At 50.3% G+C, this 20,185-nt stretch overlaps 1 protein-coding gene across 1 annotated transcript in view; it reads right to left on the bottom strand.

The window, feature by feature from the left end:
- IDH3B (isocitrate dehydrogenase (NAD(+)) 3 non-catalytic subunit beta) overlaps positions 1-20,185 on the bottom strand; it is a 455,202-nt gene that overhangs the window by 1,284 nt on the left and 433,733 nt on the right. The gene's annotated exons all lie outside the window — the stretch shown is intronic.

Genomic DNA, 20,185 nt, shown 5'->3' with positions numbered 1-20,185 from the left:
ATCTAAAAGATTCAGGCAGAGGTAAAGGGATGCAGGAACATTTTTAAGGGTCAAAGGAAGAAAAGGCTGAAGGAAGTGTCCTTTAACTAAAAATGAATCAAAAACCCTTATTGCACCTTCCATAAAAGGGTCACTTGAGGGCTATGCTCACGGGATCTTCAATGAGTTGAGATGTGTAGAAACCTGAGATAGACACCTCCCCGCCCCCGTGTCAACTTATCCTAATCGCTCCTGACTGGCCACACCAGAATGGAGATGTTTAGAAGCCTGAGATAGCCTATCCGTCCCCCGTGCCGACTCATCCTAATCGCTCCCGACTGGCCACGCCAGAATGGAGATGTTTAGAAGCCTGAGATAGCCCATCCCCCGTGTTGACTTATCCTAATCGCTCCCGACTGCCCACGCCAGATTTGAGATGTGTGGAAACCCGAGATAGCCGAGCCACTGGGAAAAGGCATGCTATTGGCAGCCTGGTATTTTGTAAATAACAAAAGTGACATAAGAGATGTTGAATTTCTCATCATCATTATGCTATAGAAAGATAGGCTTCCTTTACACAGCACAGCAGTCGCGACAGGCTGCAAGGGGTTTCAGTTATAGAAGACCACCTCTTTATATAAAATTTCATGCTGTATTCATCCCACTTCCAAGTGCCATGCTATTACTCAGCAATTTAATAGTACTGATTCTAAAAACCTCAGATGCAGAATAATCTGGTAGGGAGTTTAACCTGTAGCTATGGATTGCAGATATTAAAGACAAGTGCTTAACTCGTTGAGCTATCCTATCATCCTTACACACATGCAACAACAAAAAAATCACTGTGGAAAGTTTGGCCCTCCATTGATTACAGTGTCTTCACTAAGGGGTTTCTCAGATCCACCGTCTTGCTCATGGATGCTATGCTCAGGTTAATTGGCCGATTTCATGCAATGGTAAAAACTGTTATTAAACTGGAGGCGCAGCAAAAGCTCTTCTCCAGCATCGGATCGTTCATAGATTCACCTGCTGTGAACATTCTGCAGAGTTAAGATGGGAATCCTTGGTTACCATTTTTGAAGAAAAGGTTTAGTCTATTTTGTATGCTCCTCTTGTGAGTTGTTTAGGCCTCATCCAATGGGACAATGGGCCTCATTACGACCCAGGCGGTAAGTTACCGCCTGGGCCGTGACTTTACCACCATGGCGTAAACTACGTTTACGCCATGGTGGTTGGCGGACTTACCGCCCCATTCCGACCTTGGCGGGGCGGTAAGTCCCCAATCCCCATTTACCCTTCCCCATTCCCATTTTTGCCCCATAGGGCATAAATGGGAGTGGGGAAGGCGTTAATTACGCCACCATAAATTACGGTGGCGTAATTAACTCCATGGTCCCTTAGCGCCATGGATTTTAACACCTGCAAAAAGCAGGTGTTAAATCCGCCATGGCGCTAAGGGACCTCGTACTCAGGCGGTAAGGGTCGGCGCTGTTTATGCTGCTGTAAACCCCTTACCGCCTGGGTCGTAATGAGGCCCAATGAGTAGTAAAAGCCCCTCCTTTACTTACCGTATGTCATGCTGGAAGGAGTCCTCGAGTTGTTTTCTCGACTGAAGTTCTTCTATGATAGGATATGATAGGTTATTTATAACGCACTTAATACCCAGAGGAGTCTAAGCGCTACCGGGGATCGAACCTGTGATGTTCCGTGTGGTCTTGCTTCCAAGGTGAGCACGTAGCCCATGAGCTATACTCCCAAGACACAATTCAAGAAGGCAATTCCATCTAAATACCTTCAGGAGGACAATAGTGCAAAATCCGTTAAAGAAAAGCACTGATGGCTCGTGCAGACGTGTGTTGGCTTCAGGAGGGAAATTACCCACCTTCTGAGTTGGAATCCACGAGGAGCATGGCTGTGCCAAGGGGAAAAAGACCACCCTCTAAGGAAAGAGCAAGATCTGAGGAAAAGCCCCCTAGAAGGCATAAGCACCACCATGGCCTACGGCTGTCGTCAGCGGCAATGGACACGAGAGGGCAAAAAACCTTGTCATCTCTGCAGGGGGAAAAGCCTACAAAGAGTCAGACGACACTCGTTGAAACCGAAAGAGCTCACCGACTGTCACGGGCGACCGCTCGTTGACGACAGATCTACATTCCAGCAAGGCAAAAAACTCATCAGGGGAATCTCTGTCGACGTCCATCGGTAAAAAGCAGAAGTCCTTGTCGGCGGCACATCCGTCTACCAAGAAGAGCTTGTAGATGACAACTTCATCGACCAAGGGACAGCAGTCATTAAACAAAAGCTTGTTGACGAGTAGACACCGCTTATTAAGTTTATCGTCTACAATGAATAAACACTCGTACACAACGATCTAATTGACGAGTAAACAATGGTCATGGGAAAAACCCCTGCAGCAGTCTGTGGGGAAGTCACCACGTTTGTCCACCGACACTCCAAAATCTGCACAGGAAGCAAAAGTAGCACCTGAAACCACAGAGGACTCTTCTAAACACAGTGAGTAGCAGGAGAGGGCAAAGCCTCAGGAGAAAAAACAAATGCAGGTGATAACTTCCCCAGTCTCACCTATACCTTACTCTTAGTCGATACCAGAGGATATTCTACAGCACGAAATCTACACAGATTTCGAGGCACAAGCAGCTCAGACAGTGCAGTTTTCTGACTCAGACGATTCCATAATCAGTCGGCCACACTCTCCTAGGCTACCACCTACACCATATTGAGGTCAACCAAGGATTACCTGCCACAACCGCCTCGGCCCCCTTTCCCCCGTTCCAGTGGGGTCAGGCCAGCCAATGGCAGGACCCATTTACTCTTTAGGGGCGGCCCAATCAATACCAAGGCCCAGTTACCCACCGTGATGCAGCTACCCAGTTCCAGGGCAACCACTAATGAACACACATGCTTTATTGTCAAATCCCAAGACATTGCTGTCTCTTCAGGTCCCCTCGTCATTGCAGTCGTTATTGGTGCAACTACAGGGCAGGTCACTGCCTCCTCAACCGGCGCAACTGTGGATACTACCTACAGGAAGGCTATCAGCAGGTGGACAGCAAAGAATGTGCCCCTGCAGAACTCTAACCAGGTCTAGCCCTAGGTGAAGACCCTCCTCACAGCATGTGTCACCTACAAGGTCGAGGTCATGCTTGCAACGTGGATCACTGACCAAATCAAGGTGTTTGTGAAGGCCCGCAGAATCACGACAGCAACAAAAAGCTAAATTCAGACATGGGGACCAATGACCACATAGGTCTCCACTACCTTCAATAGTGCCACCACCATACCATCCTTCAGGGTGGAAGAACACGAGGAAGGGGAGCTACCAGATGCAGAGCGCTATAACCCTCAGGACACCATGTCTACGACAACAGCGTCTACAGGATACGAAGATTGGGATATGGACACTCTACTGGACAGAAGGGGTAAGACATAGGGTCGTTTCATGCCATGATGTCAAAAGCCTGCCAAGTGATTGGCCTGGTCCCATCAGAAGACCATATGGGCAAGACGAGAACGTCTGTGGAATGCATCCCAATCTTGGATCACATATGGGAAAAGGGGGTACGTACATTAAAACACCCTTTTACGTAGCCTGCCATTAAGAGTGGGCCGAAAAAGAAATTCAAGCACCCAGACTCCCAAATGCCTCACATCACAACCCATGCCTGAATTGTTGGTTGTCTCAGCAGCATCAGTTAGGAAAGCCCATTCCCACACACAAAATTGTACTGTTCCCCCAAATGAAGGAAGCAAGCTCAACACCTTCGGTAAGAAATTACTATTGGGGCGACAACCGTCAAAGCGGCAAACTCCTTGGCCATTATTGCAAGGTACGACCAGGAAATGTGGCACAGGATTGCCCCTGTCCTTGAACACCTGCCGGAGGGCAAGACAAAGGAGGCGATGTCCATATTGAAAGAGGGGGAAGAGGCATCAAACCACAGAATTAATGTCGCTGTTGACCTGGCCAAGACAGTTTTTAAACAGATTGGAACTGGTGTGGTAATGAGACAGCAAGGGTGGCTACATTGTCCGAATTTCAGCCCCGATGTAAAACACAGCCATTGACATTCCCTTTGAAGGGGATGATCTTTTCGGCCCGAAAATTGACGATGCCCTAAAGGTGATAAAAGTAGATACCGACACGGCCCGGTCACTCACGTCTTTACAAAGCAGAAAGACTTTCCATCCCTTTAGAGGCGCCTCAGAGAGAGCCGGAACCTCCACCAGCCATCCAAGATGTTAATATTTCTTGGGGCATAATTCTTGACTGGGGAACCGGGCGTATCGCTGTCAGAGGAACGGGTGAACACACTGGGGCTCATAATAAGTTTGCCGGTCCGGTAACAACAATACTGGTAAGCTACCGGTACTGTTGTTACCGGATCCGCATTACAAGCTTCAATGGTGGGCCAATAGCGACAACCTCAAAAAAGGGAACCGTTCCAAGAAACCTGCCACCACAAAACACTCATCACAGACACTTCCATGCCGGGCGGGGTAGCCCAAGTCGACCACCTGCATGTCAGGAAGCTCTGGACAGCCCAAGAAGTGACATGCTACATAAACGTGCTGAAGCTAAGAGCAGTGAGCTGGGCCCTCAAATCCTTCCTGCCGGTGCTAAAAGTATGCCCGTTCAGGATACTCACTCACATTAACACCACAATGTTTTACATCAGGAGGCAGGGAGGAACGAAATCTGCGATCCTGTTTCAAGAGGACTAGTGGGTGTGGCACTGGGCCATTGCCAACCAGATGCACTTGCAAGCGATCCCACTGTGAGGAGTCCAATATGACCTGGTGGACAAACTTCAGCAGGCAATCCACTCTGCTTTTGAGTTCCCATTTGCGCCTCTGTCAACTTCACTTCAGAGAGTGTTGCAACGATGAGGGTATCCATCCGTAGACCTCTTTGCCACAGATCGCAACAAAAGGTTTCTACAGTTTGCCAGCAGAAGCCCACAACAGGGTTTGAAGGGAGGTACCTTATCCTTTCCGTGAATTAACCTGTTTTCCTATGCATTCCCACCAATTCCGGTCCTACATCGGACAATAAAAATTACAAGGGCACACCCGTGTTTACTAATCGCTCCTAACTGGTCATGCCAGACATGGTATTTGGACCTTCACTGTCAGCGGACCAACCAATAAGGCAACTCGGTCAACCAGACATCAAATCCCAAGACTGCAGCAAGGTCCTGCACTACGACCCACAGTCCCTAGAGTTGACAGCGTGGCTCCTGATTTCACATCATTCAGACCACTGGCCATTCTGTAAGATTACAAAGACATCCTTGCAGCAGCCAGAGCGCCCTCCACAAACAATTTGTATAATTTCAAGCGGAAATTGTACTGTTCGTGGTGTGAGAAGCAACAAGTGGCTTAAATGCTCACCGTTCAGCCAGAATAACTTTTCCCGTACCCGCTGTCGCTAGCAAAGGAAGGCCTCCAGTCTCTCGTTCATCAAGGTACATCTGGCGGCCATCTCTAGATACACTAGGAAAAGGGGACACACGCCCTTGATCAGTGACAGACTGATTAAGCATTTCCTAAAAGGACTTTTCAGTCATTTCAGACAACAAAGAAAACCCAGCCAGACTGGAGGCTCACTACGGTCATAACAGGGCTTATGAGAAAACCTTTTGAACGACTGGCCACAGCGTACATTAAATGTGTGTCCCAGAAGGTCGGGTTCCTATTGATAGGATATTATGGTTTATTTATATAGCGCCTATACACACTGTGTTTCAAAGCGCTTCACGATAAGGGAGGGAACAGGGGACAATACAAAACATTCTTACAGGCCATGAACAACACTCATACACATTGCGGGGGACAAGAGGGGCACTCATACACATCCCGGGGGACAAGAAAGGGCAGGGGGGCACTCATACACATCACGGGGGACCAGAGGGGGCAGGGGAGCACTCATACATATCACGGGGGACCAGAGGGGGCAGGGGAGCACTCATACACATCACGGGGGACCAGAGGGGGCAGGGGAGCACTCATACACATCACGGGGGGCCAGAGGGGGCAGGTTGGCACTCATACACATCAAGGGGGCCCAGAGGGGGTACTCATACACATCATGGGGGAACAGAGGGGGCAAGGAGGCACTCATCATTGGGGACAAGAGGAGGCAAGAGGGCACACCTACACATCACGGGGGGCAAGGTGTCCCTCATACACATCACGGGGGGCAAGGTGGCCCTCATACACATCACGGGGGGCACAGTGGCACTCCTACACATCACGTACAATAGCAGTCTCCCTCTGTCGGGTTCACAATGGCTTTTATTCACAAGATTTCTTCTTTTGCGTTGAAAAGTCTTAATGTATTTTTAAACAATCCACTGTGGACATCCCCCCGTAGGTTCACTCTTGTCAACAGAATGTTTCATTGAGGCATCATCCTTCACCCCTTTTTGCCGGCATCCCTCCATCGGGTTCACTCTTCCCAACCACAATGTTCCCTTTCTTTTCTCACTATTCGGGATTCATCTCCCTTAGCGTTTCCATTACTTGTCGATCAAAGACTTTTGACTGTACAGAGGATTTTGCTAGACTCCTGTATGACCACTTTGACCTTTTGCTGGCGGCTTTTCCAAGGCCTTTTGGTATCGGTAGTTTCAACAATGGGGAATTAGCCAGAGTCTCAAGTGAGCACCCATGTGGTGCCGGACCCCTCTGCAGCTGGCTTTCCCTTTAGGAGGTAACAGTTCTTTGTCTTTCCCTTAATTTGTTATTCGCTACTTGCAGTTTTGTATGGTTCTCCCCTCGACTCACCGGTTGTGATGAACCGTTTGGCTTTTCTTGTCTCTGGAGTCGAGGCTGCTACCACGGCCGCAAGCGTCTCTTCCTGTCCTGATTTTCATTGTAGGAGAGCTCTGTGTACCGTTGACATCTGCTGCAACACACGCTGGCTATTGTTCGAGGTCTTATGATTCCTTTCTGGGAGCCTTCACGGGTCTGGGTCGGAAAGGGCAAGGTCGCTTCTCTCCTTGTCACCCCTTTGGTTCTCGCCGCTTTTCTCCTCTTGAACTGCCACCCTGGGATTGCTGTCTTGTCGTGTGGTTTGCCTTTGCTAGTAGTGTGCTCTCGTGCTCCACCTTTTATCCCTGTGGGGAAGGGAAAGGGACTTCAGGTGTGTGTGATTCGGCCAATTGCCAGATTCTGCCTTACCCTTGTGTTGGGACATGTCAGGTAAGTGGCTCTAGTTTTAGTCCATTGTCTTTCATGGTGCAAGAAAGTGTTTGTGTTGGAAAACGGGGGAGGGTTGAGTGTCTGAATGTCCTACATGGTAAGATGTGGGAAAGGTTTTATAAGATGGGGGTGGGATACCGCGTCTCACCCACTGGTGTCCCACCTCCACTCCCCGAGGCCCCCCCATCCAGGTGATCCTCCTGCACTGGTCCACCCCCAGGAATTTAACTGGATCCAATAGCGATGGCCGTGTCCTGGCCACCTGGATGACATATCCCCGGGGACTAGAAAGTGAGACACCTTCAGGTTTCTCACAATGTGAATCTATGAAAGCTACCAATGCCGAAGAACAGGAGTTACAGGTATGATATGATGTGATGTGGCATTTATAACCTGCCTGTACACAAGTGCTTCTAGACGCGACAAGACATGGAGGGGAAAACAAAGCAAGGACAAAATAACCATCTTACTAGGCCTTGTGTCAATCAGATCGCGCAAGTGCGGGGAAGAGGGAAGCAGAGAAGTGCCGGCGAAGGGGGAAGTGTAGTTAACTCACAAGTGCAGCCAGCGGGTGGCTCATAAGTGCAGAGAGAAGGGACTGTAAAGGTTGTAGATACAGACACTTAAATGCTGGGGAGCCTGGAACCAGTGCAAGGGTAACTGTACATGCAGTAGCCTGGGCCCGAGTTCAAAGGGTGACGAGATGACCAGTGTGTGGTCAGGTGCATCAGCAGGGGAGAGGAAGAGAGAAAGCAGAAGCGAAAAGGAAGGTCTTGAGTTGCTTCTGGAACCAGAGGTGGTTCTGATCAGGTTTGAGAGAGGAAGGGAGGCTGTTCCAGAGGGAGGCTACAGCAGAGGCGATAGATCTGCTCCCAACTCTCTGGTTGGAGAAGCGTCAGACACTTGGAGGTGGATGAGCGGAGAGCTCAAGAAGGAAGAGGTTTTGGAAGAGAATGTTGGAGGTAGTGCTGTCTCAAGCCCCAGAAAGCCTTGTGGATGATGCAGAGGGTCTTTAAGTTGATCCTTGCAGCCACGGGGAGCCAGTGAAGAGATTTCACAGCTGGAGAGATACGATCCCTGGGCTTGAGGCCAAGGACAAGTGTCGCAGTCCTGTTCTGGATAAGTTGTAAAGGATGAAGAGTAGAGTGTGAATTTAATTAGTCCTGCTAGTCTTACACAATCAAGGATTTAAAAAAAATCTTTTTTCCTTTTGCAGACTTTTATTTCGTTTTGCATACATTCAAGTCAATACATACATTCTCCAGCATGGGGTCTGGCATGGATTCACATGCTCATGAATATTCCCCGTCGTCAGGCTGGGAATCCTCGGTAAAGAAAAAATCAGTATCAGTTTCGTTTCTGATCTGTCTTTCGTAGTAGTAACCAATCACTGATCTCTGCGTCATACTGACCACAGCCAATGACTGCCCTCTACCTAAGCCCCGCCTCTGGCAGCCATCTTCAGTTTTTTAACGCACGTTCAAGTGTTGGGATCCTCGTGTTATTGCTCTCGAGCGTTAGTGCTATTTTTTCACGTTTTTTTTTTCCTCAAAAACTTCGATTTTTCGGTCAAAAGAGCCTCAAGCTCCACCGTTTCTTCATCCGATCAACGAGGACCCGTGTCGGATTCGTCTACGCCCCTCAAGGTTGAAGATTTCATCGAGCCACGCTTTTGGAGGACTTCAGAAGTTTCTCAGGCCCATCTCGGACATGGCCCAGGAGAAGGGAAGCTCGACGCCCGGAAAGCTGTTCAGGGTCTGCCCTGGATGCCAGCTCCAGAATGTCTTTAAGGAGGACGAACACTCCTTTTGTCTGTACTGCCTACATGAGGACAAGACGCACGTGGAGAAGGACTGTGCTTTTTGCGGCAATATGTCGGAGCGGACCATGAAGGACCGCCATCAACGTCTCGCCAACTGGCTGGAAGGGAAGAGCCCGTCAGGCGAGAAGAAGAAATCCGAGCGGTCTTCTAAGACCTTTGAGGACGCCCCGGCGACGGGGGTCCAACACAAGGCCAAGCACCGCGAGTCTGCTGGCACCGGGAGCGCTGAACAGTCGGGCTCTACGGGCGCCAGGCAGGGCGCATCCTCCCCGGCACCATCAACCGCGAGCCAACGCTCTGGTTCAGGTAAGAGGAAGGCCGAGCACCCGGCGAAGCTCCTGGAGAGGCCCCGGTCGAGCTCGAAGGCCCCATCGGAGGGAGAGCGAGGCAGTGACCATCCCCCCAAGGAGAAGGCGGTGAGCGCACCTAAGGTGGTGAAAGCCTTAATCCATCCGGCCAAGGCCTCTATCGAGACAGTCGCGGCGGCCCTGGCTCAGCCTGTGGAGGCTACACCAGTGGTGGTGACCTCGGGGCTCAGAGTCTCCCTGCCACCGCGGAGGGAGTCCTCTTTTATGCCCATCGACAGGACCCCCGTGAAACCTCTGACGGAGAAGAAAAAGGGGGGGCAGGAGGTCGTCGTGCATTCGGCCTCAACCTCTGAGGAAGAGCTGATCGAAGTCTTAAGCCACGGCGTTGGCGTGGAAGAAGACCAGCCCGTCGGGAGGGATCCCGACGTGGGAGACGACGATAACGCCGAGGGTGCCGACGGGGCCCCTGACCGCCCGTCGGAATCCCCTCAACCAGTGCCGCAAGACAACTCGGCGGCCATTTTGTTGGCTATACAGTCCTTATGCTCGGAGATAAGGACGAGACTGCCGTTACCACCAGCGGAGGAACCGCTCCCGACGGGGGACCCAGAGCCAGGCCCTTCTGGGAGCCCTCCCCCTAAGAGAAAAAGGATTCATCCTCCACCTCCTTTTCAGCCATCACGCCCTATTCAGCCCTCCTCCCCGTCCACGACTCGTGGGGATGATACGGGGACTGACACGGCCGCGACGGGTACGGACGACGAGGTTTACGATGAGGATCTGCCATCGTCACCTCCCACCCGGGCATCCCCGCCCGACGAGATTGGATCGTTTCACTCCATGATCGCCAGGGCATCCGAGCTTTTCCAGCTCTGCCCGGAAGAGAAGAAGAAGGAAGGTTTCCTTTATCAATGGCGCGAGGCCAAGAGGAAGACGGTCCTCTCCGTACCTCTACTGGACGATATTTGGGATGAGGGCCTCGCCCTCCTCAAGAACCCATCCACGACGCCGGCTAGAAGGGATCGGTACGAGAAGAAGTACCGGGTCCCGGACGCGGCCCCCTTGTGCCTTTGGGCACAGCCGACCATGGACTCGGTCGTCTCCGCGGCGGCCAGGAAGAAAGCGGGGGGGGCGCGGCCTCTACGTCGACCTCCCCGCCGGACGGCGAGGGAAAGAAATTGGATACGATGGGACGCAGGGTCATCTCGTCTGCAGCGACGACGATTAAGGCGGCCAACGCCTTGGCTATCGTAGCCCGCTACGACAGGGAGTTGTGGTACAAACTGGCCCCCCTGCTGGACTTCCTACCGGACGACAAGAGGGCGGAGGCCCTAGAGATCTTGCAGGAAGGAGAGGTGGCGTCGGACCACGCCATTACGATTGCGACGGACATCGCTGACACTGGATTTCGCCAGTTGGGCAACGGCGTGTGCCTTAGGCGGCGTGGATGGCTCAAGGCTAGGTCAGGTCAGGACGTGCAAACCAGAGTCTTGGACATGCCGTTCGACGGAAACAACCTGTTTGGGAAAACAGTGGACGATTCCCTTCAAGCCATCAAGGCAGACACGGAGACGGCCCGGGCTCTTGGGGTTCTCCAGCAACGGCGGCCGCCCTTTTGGAGCGGCGGAGGCAAACAGGGTGCCTCCAAAGGTTCCGGCGGCGGATTTTCCACCTACCGTCAAGCGGCCCGTTCGTCGTCGCAGGAAGCTTACAGGGGACGAGACAAGTCAGGCGGACCCCGCCGTCGTCACCAAGGAGGTCAAGGCGGCAAAGCCTCGTCAAAGCAGGACTGAACCGGCCGTGGGGTCGGGCCCCCACCGAAGCACCCCGGTGGGAGGCCGGCTGGCGAGCTTCGTCAGCATGTGGGAGTCCATCTCCACCAACCGTTGGGTGCTGGACGCCCAGGGTCACGCGCTCGAGTTTCTAAAGAGGTGCCCACGCGTCCCCCCTGTGGCCAGGAAAGAACATCACGCCCCTCAACTTCTCTTGGAGGTAAAGACGATGCTCAGGAAGGGCGCCATCGAGCTCGTCCCAAAGAGGCTTCGGGGCTCCGGAGTTTACTCAAGATACTTCCTCGTGAAGAAGAAGACGGGAGGATGGCGTCCCATCCTGGACCTACGACGACTGAACAAATTCATCAAGGCACAGAAGTTCTGGATGGTCACCCTCCAACACGTCCTGGGTCAGCTGGAGGAGGGCGATTTCCTGTCGTCTTTGGATTTGGAGGATGCCTACTTCCATATTCCCATCCTAAAGGGACACCGAAAGTTTCTCAGGTTCGTGGTCCAAGGGCGTCACTATCAGTTCAGAGCCCTTCCCTTCGGACTGAGGTCGGCACCCAGGGTGTTCACCAAGTGCCTCGCACCGGTGGCGGCGCAGCTGCGCCGAGAGGGGATCCACGTCTACCCCTACCTGGACGACTGGCTCATCCGAGCGAAGACGAAGGAGCTCGCCGTGGAGCACACGGCAAGGACCGTCCAACTTCTCACGGACCTGGGATTCTCCATAAACTACGCCAAGTCCCAACTGGTGCCCGCGCAAGATGCAATGTTTCTGGGAGCGAAGCTCGACACAGTGTCGCTTCTGGCCTATCCGTCGGAGGAAAGGACAAGGGCCATTCTGGGCAAGGTGCAGCGGATGCTGGTTGCGGACGCGGCCAGAGTGAGGTCCATCAAGTCCCTCCTCGGAATGTTGTCTTCTTGCATTTACCTCATCCCCCTGTGCAGGCTCCGGATGCGCCCGTTGCAGGAGTTCCTGGACGCGCGCTGGATCCAGACGACGGGCAGCTTCGAGGAGAGGATCACACTCGACAAGAGTTTCCGACGAGCGATCCGGTGGTGGGGCTCCCGCGCGCATCTGACGGCGGGCATGGACTTCCAGACCCCCGGCCACCAGGAGACAGTGACCACGGATGCCTCCCTGGAAGGGTGGGGAGCGCACACACGAAAATCTGCACGCGAGAGGCCTTTGGCTCCCGACAGAGAAGTCCCTCCATATCAACGTCCTGGAGCTCCGTGCAGTGTTTTGGGCCCTCAGGTCCTTCCTTCCGTCCCTCAAGGGCAAGGTGGTGAGGATCTTCACCGACAAAACCACCACCATGTTCTACATCAGGAAACAGGGCGGAACCAGGTCCCCAGCCCTGTCCAGGGAGGCGCAGGATCTGTGGCATTGGGCCGTCGCCCAAGGGATGTTTCTGGTGCCGTTTCATCTGGCAGGGATAAAAAACACCGTCGCCGACTCACTCAGCAGGGAGCTGCGCTCGTGCCACGAGTGGGAACTACGACAGGATCTAGTGGACCGCCTCTTCCGACGGTGGGGCACACCCCAGATCGATCTGTTCGCGACGGCGACGAACTCCAAGTGCCGGAGGTTCGCCAGCAGGTTTCCCCAGCCGAGGAGCATGGGCGATGCTTTCTCGTTCCCCTGGGAGGGCCTGTTTCTATACGCGTTCCCTCCATTGCCATTGCTGATCCGGCTCATCAACCAGCTCAAGAGGTCACAGTGCAGGATGATCCTCGTCGCACCTGCGTGGCCGAGGCAGATATGGTTCCCGGACCTTCTGGACTTGTCAGCGTCCCCGTCAATCAAGCTGCCAGTGGACGCGGATCTTCTCTCCAGGGAAGGAGGCGCCATCCTCCATCACGACCCGAAGTCGCTGAACTTGCAGGCCTGGCTCCTGCAGCGTTAGAGTTGGAGGATACGACATACCGGCCGACTGCAGAGAGGTTCTTGCAAAGGCCAGGGCGTCCTCAACTCTTAAATGCTACGGACACAAATGGAAGAGGTTCTCTGTCTGGTGCCACGCACAGAAGATTAACCCTCTACGGATTACGGCTCCCCAAGTACTGCCGTACCTACTGACGCTGGCCAAGGATGGACTGGCGCACGCGTCCATCAAGATTAATCTTGCTGCGATCTCCCGATACACCAGAACCACGGGGCGGACGTCTTTGTGGTCTCATCGTCTGGTGAAAGAGTTCATGAAGGGACTGTTCAGATCGTTCCCGCCGGTGAAGGCTCCGGCCCGGCGTGGGAGCTCAACGTGGTGCTGTCCAAGCTCATGGGACCTCCGTTCGAGCCGCTGTACTCGGCTCCGTTGAAGTTCTTGGGAAAACAGCGTTTCTTGTGGCCATCACCTCCGCACGACGGGTGGGAGAGATCCAGGCCCTTTCCTGCAAGGCCCCGTACTTGACTTTTCACGACACAAGGGTAGTGCTCAGGACGCACCCCTCCTTCATGCCCAAGGTGCCGTCGGACTTCCACCTCAACGAACCCTTGGTGTTGCCTGTTTTCTTCCCGTCGCCTTCGTCGCCGGCTGAAAGGACTTTGGACTCGCTGGATGTGGCTAGAGCGCTGAAGTTCTACGTGGACCGCACGAAGTGTTTTCGGAAGACGTCACAACTCTTTGTGAACTTTGGACCTGTCAATCAGGGGAAGGCTTCCATTTCCAGATGGCTCTCCGGCTGTATCATGTACTGTCATCGGTTGGCAAACCGACCGCTGCCTGGCCGTCCGAGAGCCCATTCCACCAGAGCGATCGCGGCTACCACAGCGTTCCTATCTGGTGTGCCCTTGCTGGACATCTGCAGGGCTGCTACGTGGAGGTCGACGCACACCTTCACGAAATTCTACTGCGTCGATCGGGATTCCAGGGAGGAGTCCAGGGTCGGCCAAGTAGTGGTGCGCAACCTGTTCGCCTAAGGTGAGCCTGGTGAGGAGGTAAGATTTGCTTAATGTTGAGTTTGATGTAATGCTTAATGTTGAGCCTTTGCCACCTCCCGTGGTTGTGCATGTGTGTACTGCTATGTATTCTTTATTCATGAGCATGTGAATCCATGCCAGACCCCAGGCTGGAGAAGGAACAACTTACTTACCTGTAACTGTTGTTCTCCAGCATGGGTCTGGCATGGATTCACATGCAAACCCTCCCGCATACCCCTCTGCGGCTCTTCACTTGGTCATACTGCCACTTCACGTGCTACCAAATCTGAAGATGGCAGCCAGAGGCGGGGCTTAGGTAGAGGGCAGTCATTGGCTGTGGTCAGTATGACGCAGAGATCAGTGATTGGTTACTACTCGAAAGACAGATCAGAAACGAAACTGATACTGTTTTTTTCTTTACCGAGGATTCCCAGCCTGACGACGGGGAATATTCATGAGCATGTGAATCCATGCCAGACCCATGCTGGAGAACAACAGTTACAGGTAAGTAACTTGTTCCTTACATACACACATAAATCGTTGCACTTAGGGACCTTGAAAAGAAACACCAGTTTAAAACACAATAAATAAATAAAAACCCTTCAATAAAAGAGTCTGAGGAGAGAATCTCTCACAGCCTCACAATAGCAGTTGCATACAATTAAAATTAAGTAGTAATTGATTAGTCAATTAACTTGTTTCTTTGCAACCATGACCTAAGAACAAAGCGGGCAGTAGCAAATGCCACATTCGGTTGCAAATTCTGTCTTGGATACTGAATCGCTGCACAGGTATCTCTTATCCTTAATTATAGGAACCAGATATTGAAATCTAAAATGCATAGTCTTAACATAGAACAGCAGAAAGTGTGATAGACACTCTTTCACTAGACCACACATAGGACACAGATCTTGCTTCCTATCATTCCAAGATTTGGTAAAAACGGCTACGGGGAGAATACCAATTCTCAATCTTGGATACAAAGATTTCTCAAATGCCGGATGGATCATGTCCAGGTAATCCTTACGGCCGGGCATACTGCATTCGGTATAACCGGGACCCACTTTGTAACCTCAATGCATCTACTTTTAGATTGTCCCGTGCTCTTAGTGCTGCCTGAGCCTTACTTACCGACTTCGTACTACTGCACATATTCTGTGGGGCATCCCATAGCCTGGAGCACCCCAGATTGAAAAGAGATTTTTTCACATGGCAGAGCCACTATTTATTGCCCACCATCAAGGGTCATTAAGTGGCACAGAGCCTTGAGGGGCTTTTCGCACCATGCTTGCTTCCATATCCTTAACCAAGAAAGGGCTGGCCTAAGACTAGCCAGCACGCCCACAGGTATAACGTCTAGCGCCAGTAAAACCAAAGCAGAGGGTGCCCTAATTGGAAGGAGAGTCCATTTTATCAAAGGTTTTTGCTCATTAGTGGTTATTTTCACCATATTAGCATAATTCCGACCCCATACGGTGCCGCAGAAAGTGCCTGCTTTTCATAGATATCCAAGGCAGGGGTGATTGCACTGCTACCGTGGAAGGCCAACATTGACCCACAAACTGTATCGAAGGCAACAGTAGCATAGGCCACTTGGGAAACCCACCCCTCCGATTCTTGGGATCCTACTCTGAGATAATCAAGGGCAAGTTGTACCCCATCGACCTTGAACACAAGTTGCCTAGCTTTGGCAAAATGAGGTTTAAAAAACAAGCACCTTGGATTTCTCTCTATTCAGGCCTAGTTGTAATCCTTGCATTTGGATGTAAAGAGTTTCAGGGCTTTGTCCAGACCTTGCAGAGTTGTTGCAAGGAGGACCGCATCATCTGCATGGTATTTGTCTTCTACCATTTTAGGGCTATCCTGGCACCCCTCTATCAAAGCATCTATAATCTCTTGGATATACAGCCCTGTCTTAACCCCTTTGTAACACCAAATGCACTTGTTTCTTTTCCCCCCAAACCATAGCGAACAGAGGCAATATTTTGGGAGTATAGTAACTTAATTAACCCAACCTACTCCAATGGGGCTTTACGCAAGATTAAAAGGTTCCATCGTGTTTCCCTCGAGACAGAGTCAAAGACAGTACAAAGGTCAAGGAAAGCAGCATACAGTTGAGTTCCTTTTACAGCTGTATATTTCTGCATTGATAAAGAGAGAATAAAACATTGGTCCAATGTGCCTCTATCCTTACGAAAGCCTTCTTGTAGAACACTAATAATTGCATTTCCTTTGGCCCAGATATAGTGCGATAATTCCCCGGTAGATTCCTGCAACCTTTCGTATACAAGGGAATTATCGTAGCCCTCCACCTTGATTCTGGAATCGTACCCAGCCTTAAAGACCTTAAACACCCTGCACAATATAGGTGCCCAGACATCCATCTCATCACTGAACAGGTGCCCAGGGATCAAATCAGGCCCTGCAGCTTTGGCACTATTTTGTGATCCAATGGCACATACCCCATCTTCTAGGGTAATCATCAGTAACTGGTCTAAGATTAGAGGGTCTCCAAGGGAGCGAATTGAGATAGTAAAATCCCCAACATCTGAGCCTTCATATAGTTTTGCAAAATGCAGGGACCAGATGGCTGCGCTTATACAACAGTCCAGAGCCTGAGCCCCCTCCTTCAGGTTCCTTGCTGTTACCAACTTCCAGAACTGTATGTTATTCTTTGCCTCTAGAGCATCTAAGAGGTCTCTCCATTTACCTTGTAGGTACTCATCCTTTTTGACCAATAGGACCTTTTGATAATTATAGCTTAACTGGCGAAGCTCTGGTTTGTCTGTCAGCTCTTTGGCTCCTGTGCATACCACGATTCTCTTTTTGGCGCCCTAGCACTCCACACCATACCAATTGTTTACAAACCAGGGTTCTCCCCTTAATCTTACTCACCAGGGCTGGGATACGCGACCCATTTTTTTCAAGACGAGGTTAGATTGTTTGTTGCATTCCAAGATGACAGGTGTTCAAATGGATTGTGTTTCTGCAGCTTTCCTTCCATAGACTTCTATGGAACACCCTGTCTTTTTGCTTGTTTCAAACCCTGCCCTGACTTTTTGGAGGTAAGTAAAGCCTCCTGCTTTGCTTCCCTTCCATGTTTTGCTCTTTCTTGTGGGGGAAACAGACTAATCTCTAAAACGCTCAGTACTGAGACACTCCATGAATTCTTGCATCTTTATAATTGCACACATCACCTTACAGTGAAGTGCAGTTAGGATATGTTGTATCCTTATATCTTTTTATGCAGTGCCTCTTTTTGGTTACTTTTACAATGTGCTTGTGCATGATATTTTTACAGTTTGATACATTTTACTCATGCCCTTTTGCATTTACCGAGAATAGCTACTAAAGGTGGGTAAAACCCTAAGGTGGCTGTGACATGGTTTTTCTCTTGTTCTTTAGCCTTCTTCCTACCTTCTGACTTCAGGAAATGCCTTGCATGGAAATCCCTTTTTAGGAGAAAGCTGTGGCTTTTCTGCCTAAGGGGCGTTGTGCATGTGCCAGAGAAGGCTAGTCCCAATCCACATCTCTGGTGCTTGAATTTCTGTTGCTGAGCAGATGCAGTGACCAGCCATGATTGGATGTTTGAATGGTGCAGACCCTTACCATTGGTGGGCTTGGGCTTGCTCCCAGCCTGAATCTCGGACAAAGGTAGGGCTCCTGCAACTGTTCATCAGATCCCCATTGAAACCAAGAATTCTATGAAGAAGAGAGCCCACCGACGACCCGAGGGTGACCCCTACAGTTGACCAGCATCGACTCCAGTCCCATCCCAGTGAAGCCCTGCTCCTCTGTCCTGAACTCAAGAAGGCCTTCATTGGTGCTTTGACCTCTGGGAAAAAACAGTCGTGACCCCTTCTTGAGGATCCATGCCTGCTCAGCCTTCTGAAAAGTCCCTGGACCAACCGGTGGACTGACTAGCTCGCCCATGTGCTACCTCGCTGCAGCTGTCGTCGTTCCGAGCAGAGCCTTGGAACTTTGCAGATCTTCTGCTCGTCTGCTGTTGCATTTTCAGCCTTCTCACACCAAGGGATGCTGTGATGGACTTGCACCCGTTTTCAGCACTGAAGATTGACTGTTGCTGCTGGACCTTCGTTGAATCTGGTCATCTTCCTGTCCTTGAGGTATACACTGGCCATATGTCCTGAAGGTGTTTTCACCTGTCTTCTTTTGGGCGTTCTACTTGAAGCTGTCTGAAACAGATTCCTAAGTACTCTGACAGCCCAAAATAAAAGTATCTATTCTGTCTAAACGAGCCTCGCAGAAGGATTGAAGACAGAATATGAAGCCTGCACCGAAGTCTAGAACCTCCATAACTGGTATCCGGAGAACTCTAAGCCAGAGGGGTAAGTCTACATACATGTTGGTTTTCTCCCCCTTTCTCCTATAGGGTAACAAGGGCATGAAGTCTTGACCCTAACTCACTCTGACCTGACCTTTGGTGGTGGAACCGGGGTTAAGGATCCCTCCCTAGGCCTATCCTGGTGTGTTGGGATTGAGTTGAGTCTTGACCTGAACTTTAACTTTTTTTTTTCTTTCTTCTCCTTTTAGCATCAACATTTTTATTTTCACAACAACGAATAAGAACATAACATAGTGGCAATCAATTATATATACAGTTAATCAATTAAAGTCTGAACATACTAAACCGTACGTCTCTAATTACTTCTATAAAAGGAAAACAAAGAAAGGAATAAAGGTGTAGAAGGAAGAAAGGAGAGAAGAAATGGAAAAGAAAAGAAACACAGTATCGAAGCATAGAACCAAAATATAATATTGTAAATGCTTTTTGTAACAAACATGGAAATTCCACACAATTGAACAATTGCATAAAATATTAAGTAAGCATTCTACAACAGCATGTCCAAAGCCAGAGACATTCCTGTCCAAATACAATTCCTGCTTTATCCATAGACCTCAAGGAAGATGCTCCATATGTCCCAGAACTTGTCAATTTCACCTGTGTTTTTGTAAATGGCTTTCTCATTAATTGAAACAGTGAGAAGCTCCTCCACCCAGTCATCAATATTGAAAGACTTGCTTGACTTCCAAGACCTTAATATCTTTTTAACTTTAACTTTTTATAACTCTATCTAAACCTACGTTAAGAGTGAATACTTTGAAACTGGTGAACTTTGGGAGCAAGACCCGATATCATCTTGTCAATCTGAAAAAATGAATACCCTTCATTTGAATGACAGACGTAACTTGATGGCCGTGGGCCAACCGTCTTATGCACCGAATTATAGAAATATAAACTGCTATGCTTGACCGACAAGCGGCCATTTTAAATGTAGCAAGAATCGCCATTTTGCTTGTTAACCATTGCTCATTGCTTTCTGTCTAAAAACTGCTTTGCAGCTTGCAATTCTTGCGGATTCTGCTTACTCTGCTCAACTGTTAACATTGTTGTCTGAATATGAAAGGACAAGGTCGCGGGACTGAAGAGTTTGCTGAAACTCCTCATGAGTAGCCCAGAGAGGAATGCCCACGCTCCCTCTCTGTAGCCTTGGGAGGAAGCTGCAGGGCATTTAATCACTTCACAGCTGCCAGCCAGTCTCGTACGATGGTAGAATATGTTAGAATAATACAGTTAAAGGCTTGAATTATGCTTTTCTTACGGCCCCCCCTTCGCGAAACCCTTTAGAACGTATCGGCTCCCAGGACACGAATAGTACCTCATAGATAGCAAAGCTTGGAATGTGGCTCTTCCCCCGTGTATAGCTTGCTTCCAAGAACAGAACCACTGTGTTCTAAAAGATGCCTCTGCACTTTCTAATTGCACATTGTTACTAGAATAGACATCGAAAGCATCATAATCGTCATACTCGTCGGATATGTCCATCGTCATCCCGAGTTCAAAGGAACTTAATAAAGAGGGGTATTGAACATGACTTTGCTTATTGTATGATATGCATTCTGTATATATGTAATTGATGTACGTAATTCGCTCTCTTGCGTCCCTCGAGGTCTAGGAAACTCACGTCGCGGGGCGTGAGATCAGAATTGGCCAATTGATACTATCTTTTGCTTGCAATAAACCCTAGCATTGGGAATTTGAACCTCGTGTCTGGCGCATCTTTTCGTGTATGGTTATTGCCTTGTTTCCATAGCACGAGGGACCCCTAGGGGCCCCTTTCAAGATGGC

Source organism: Ambystoma mexicanum, chromosome 6q (genome assembly GCF_040938575.1).
Source record: "Ambystoma mexicanum isolate Mex_15411 chromosome 6q, UKY_AmexF1_1, whole genome shotgun sequence".
Lineage (NCBI taxonomy): Eukaryota > Metazoa > Chordata > Amphibia > Caudata > Ambystomatidae > Ambystoma > Ambystoma mexicanum.
The sequence above is the reverse complement of the archived record's forward strand: the minus strand, read 5'-3'. Positions and strand labels throughout refer to the sequence as shown.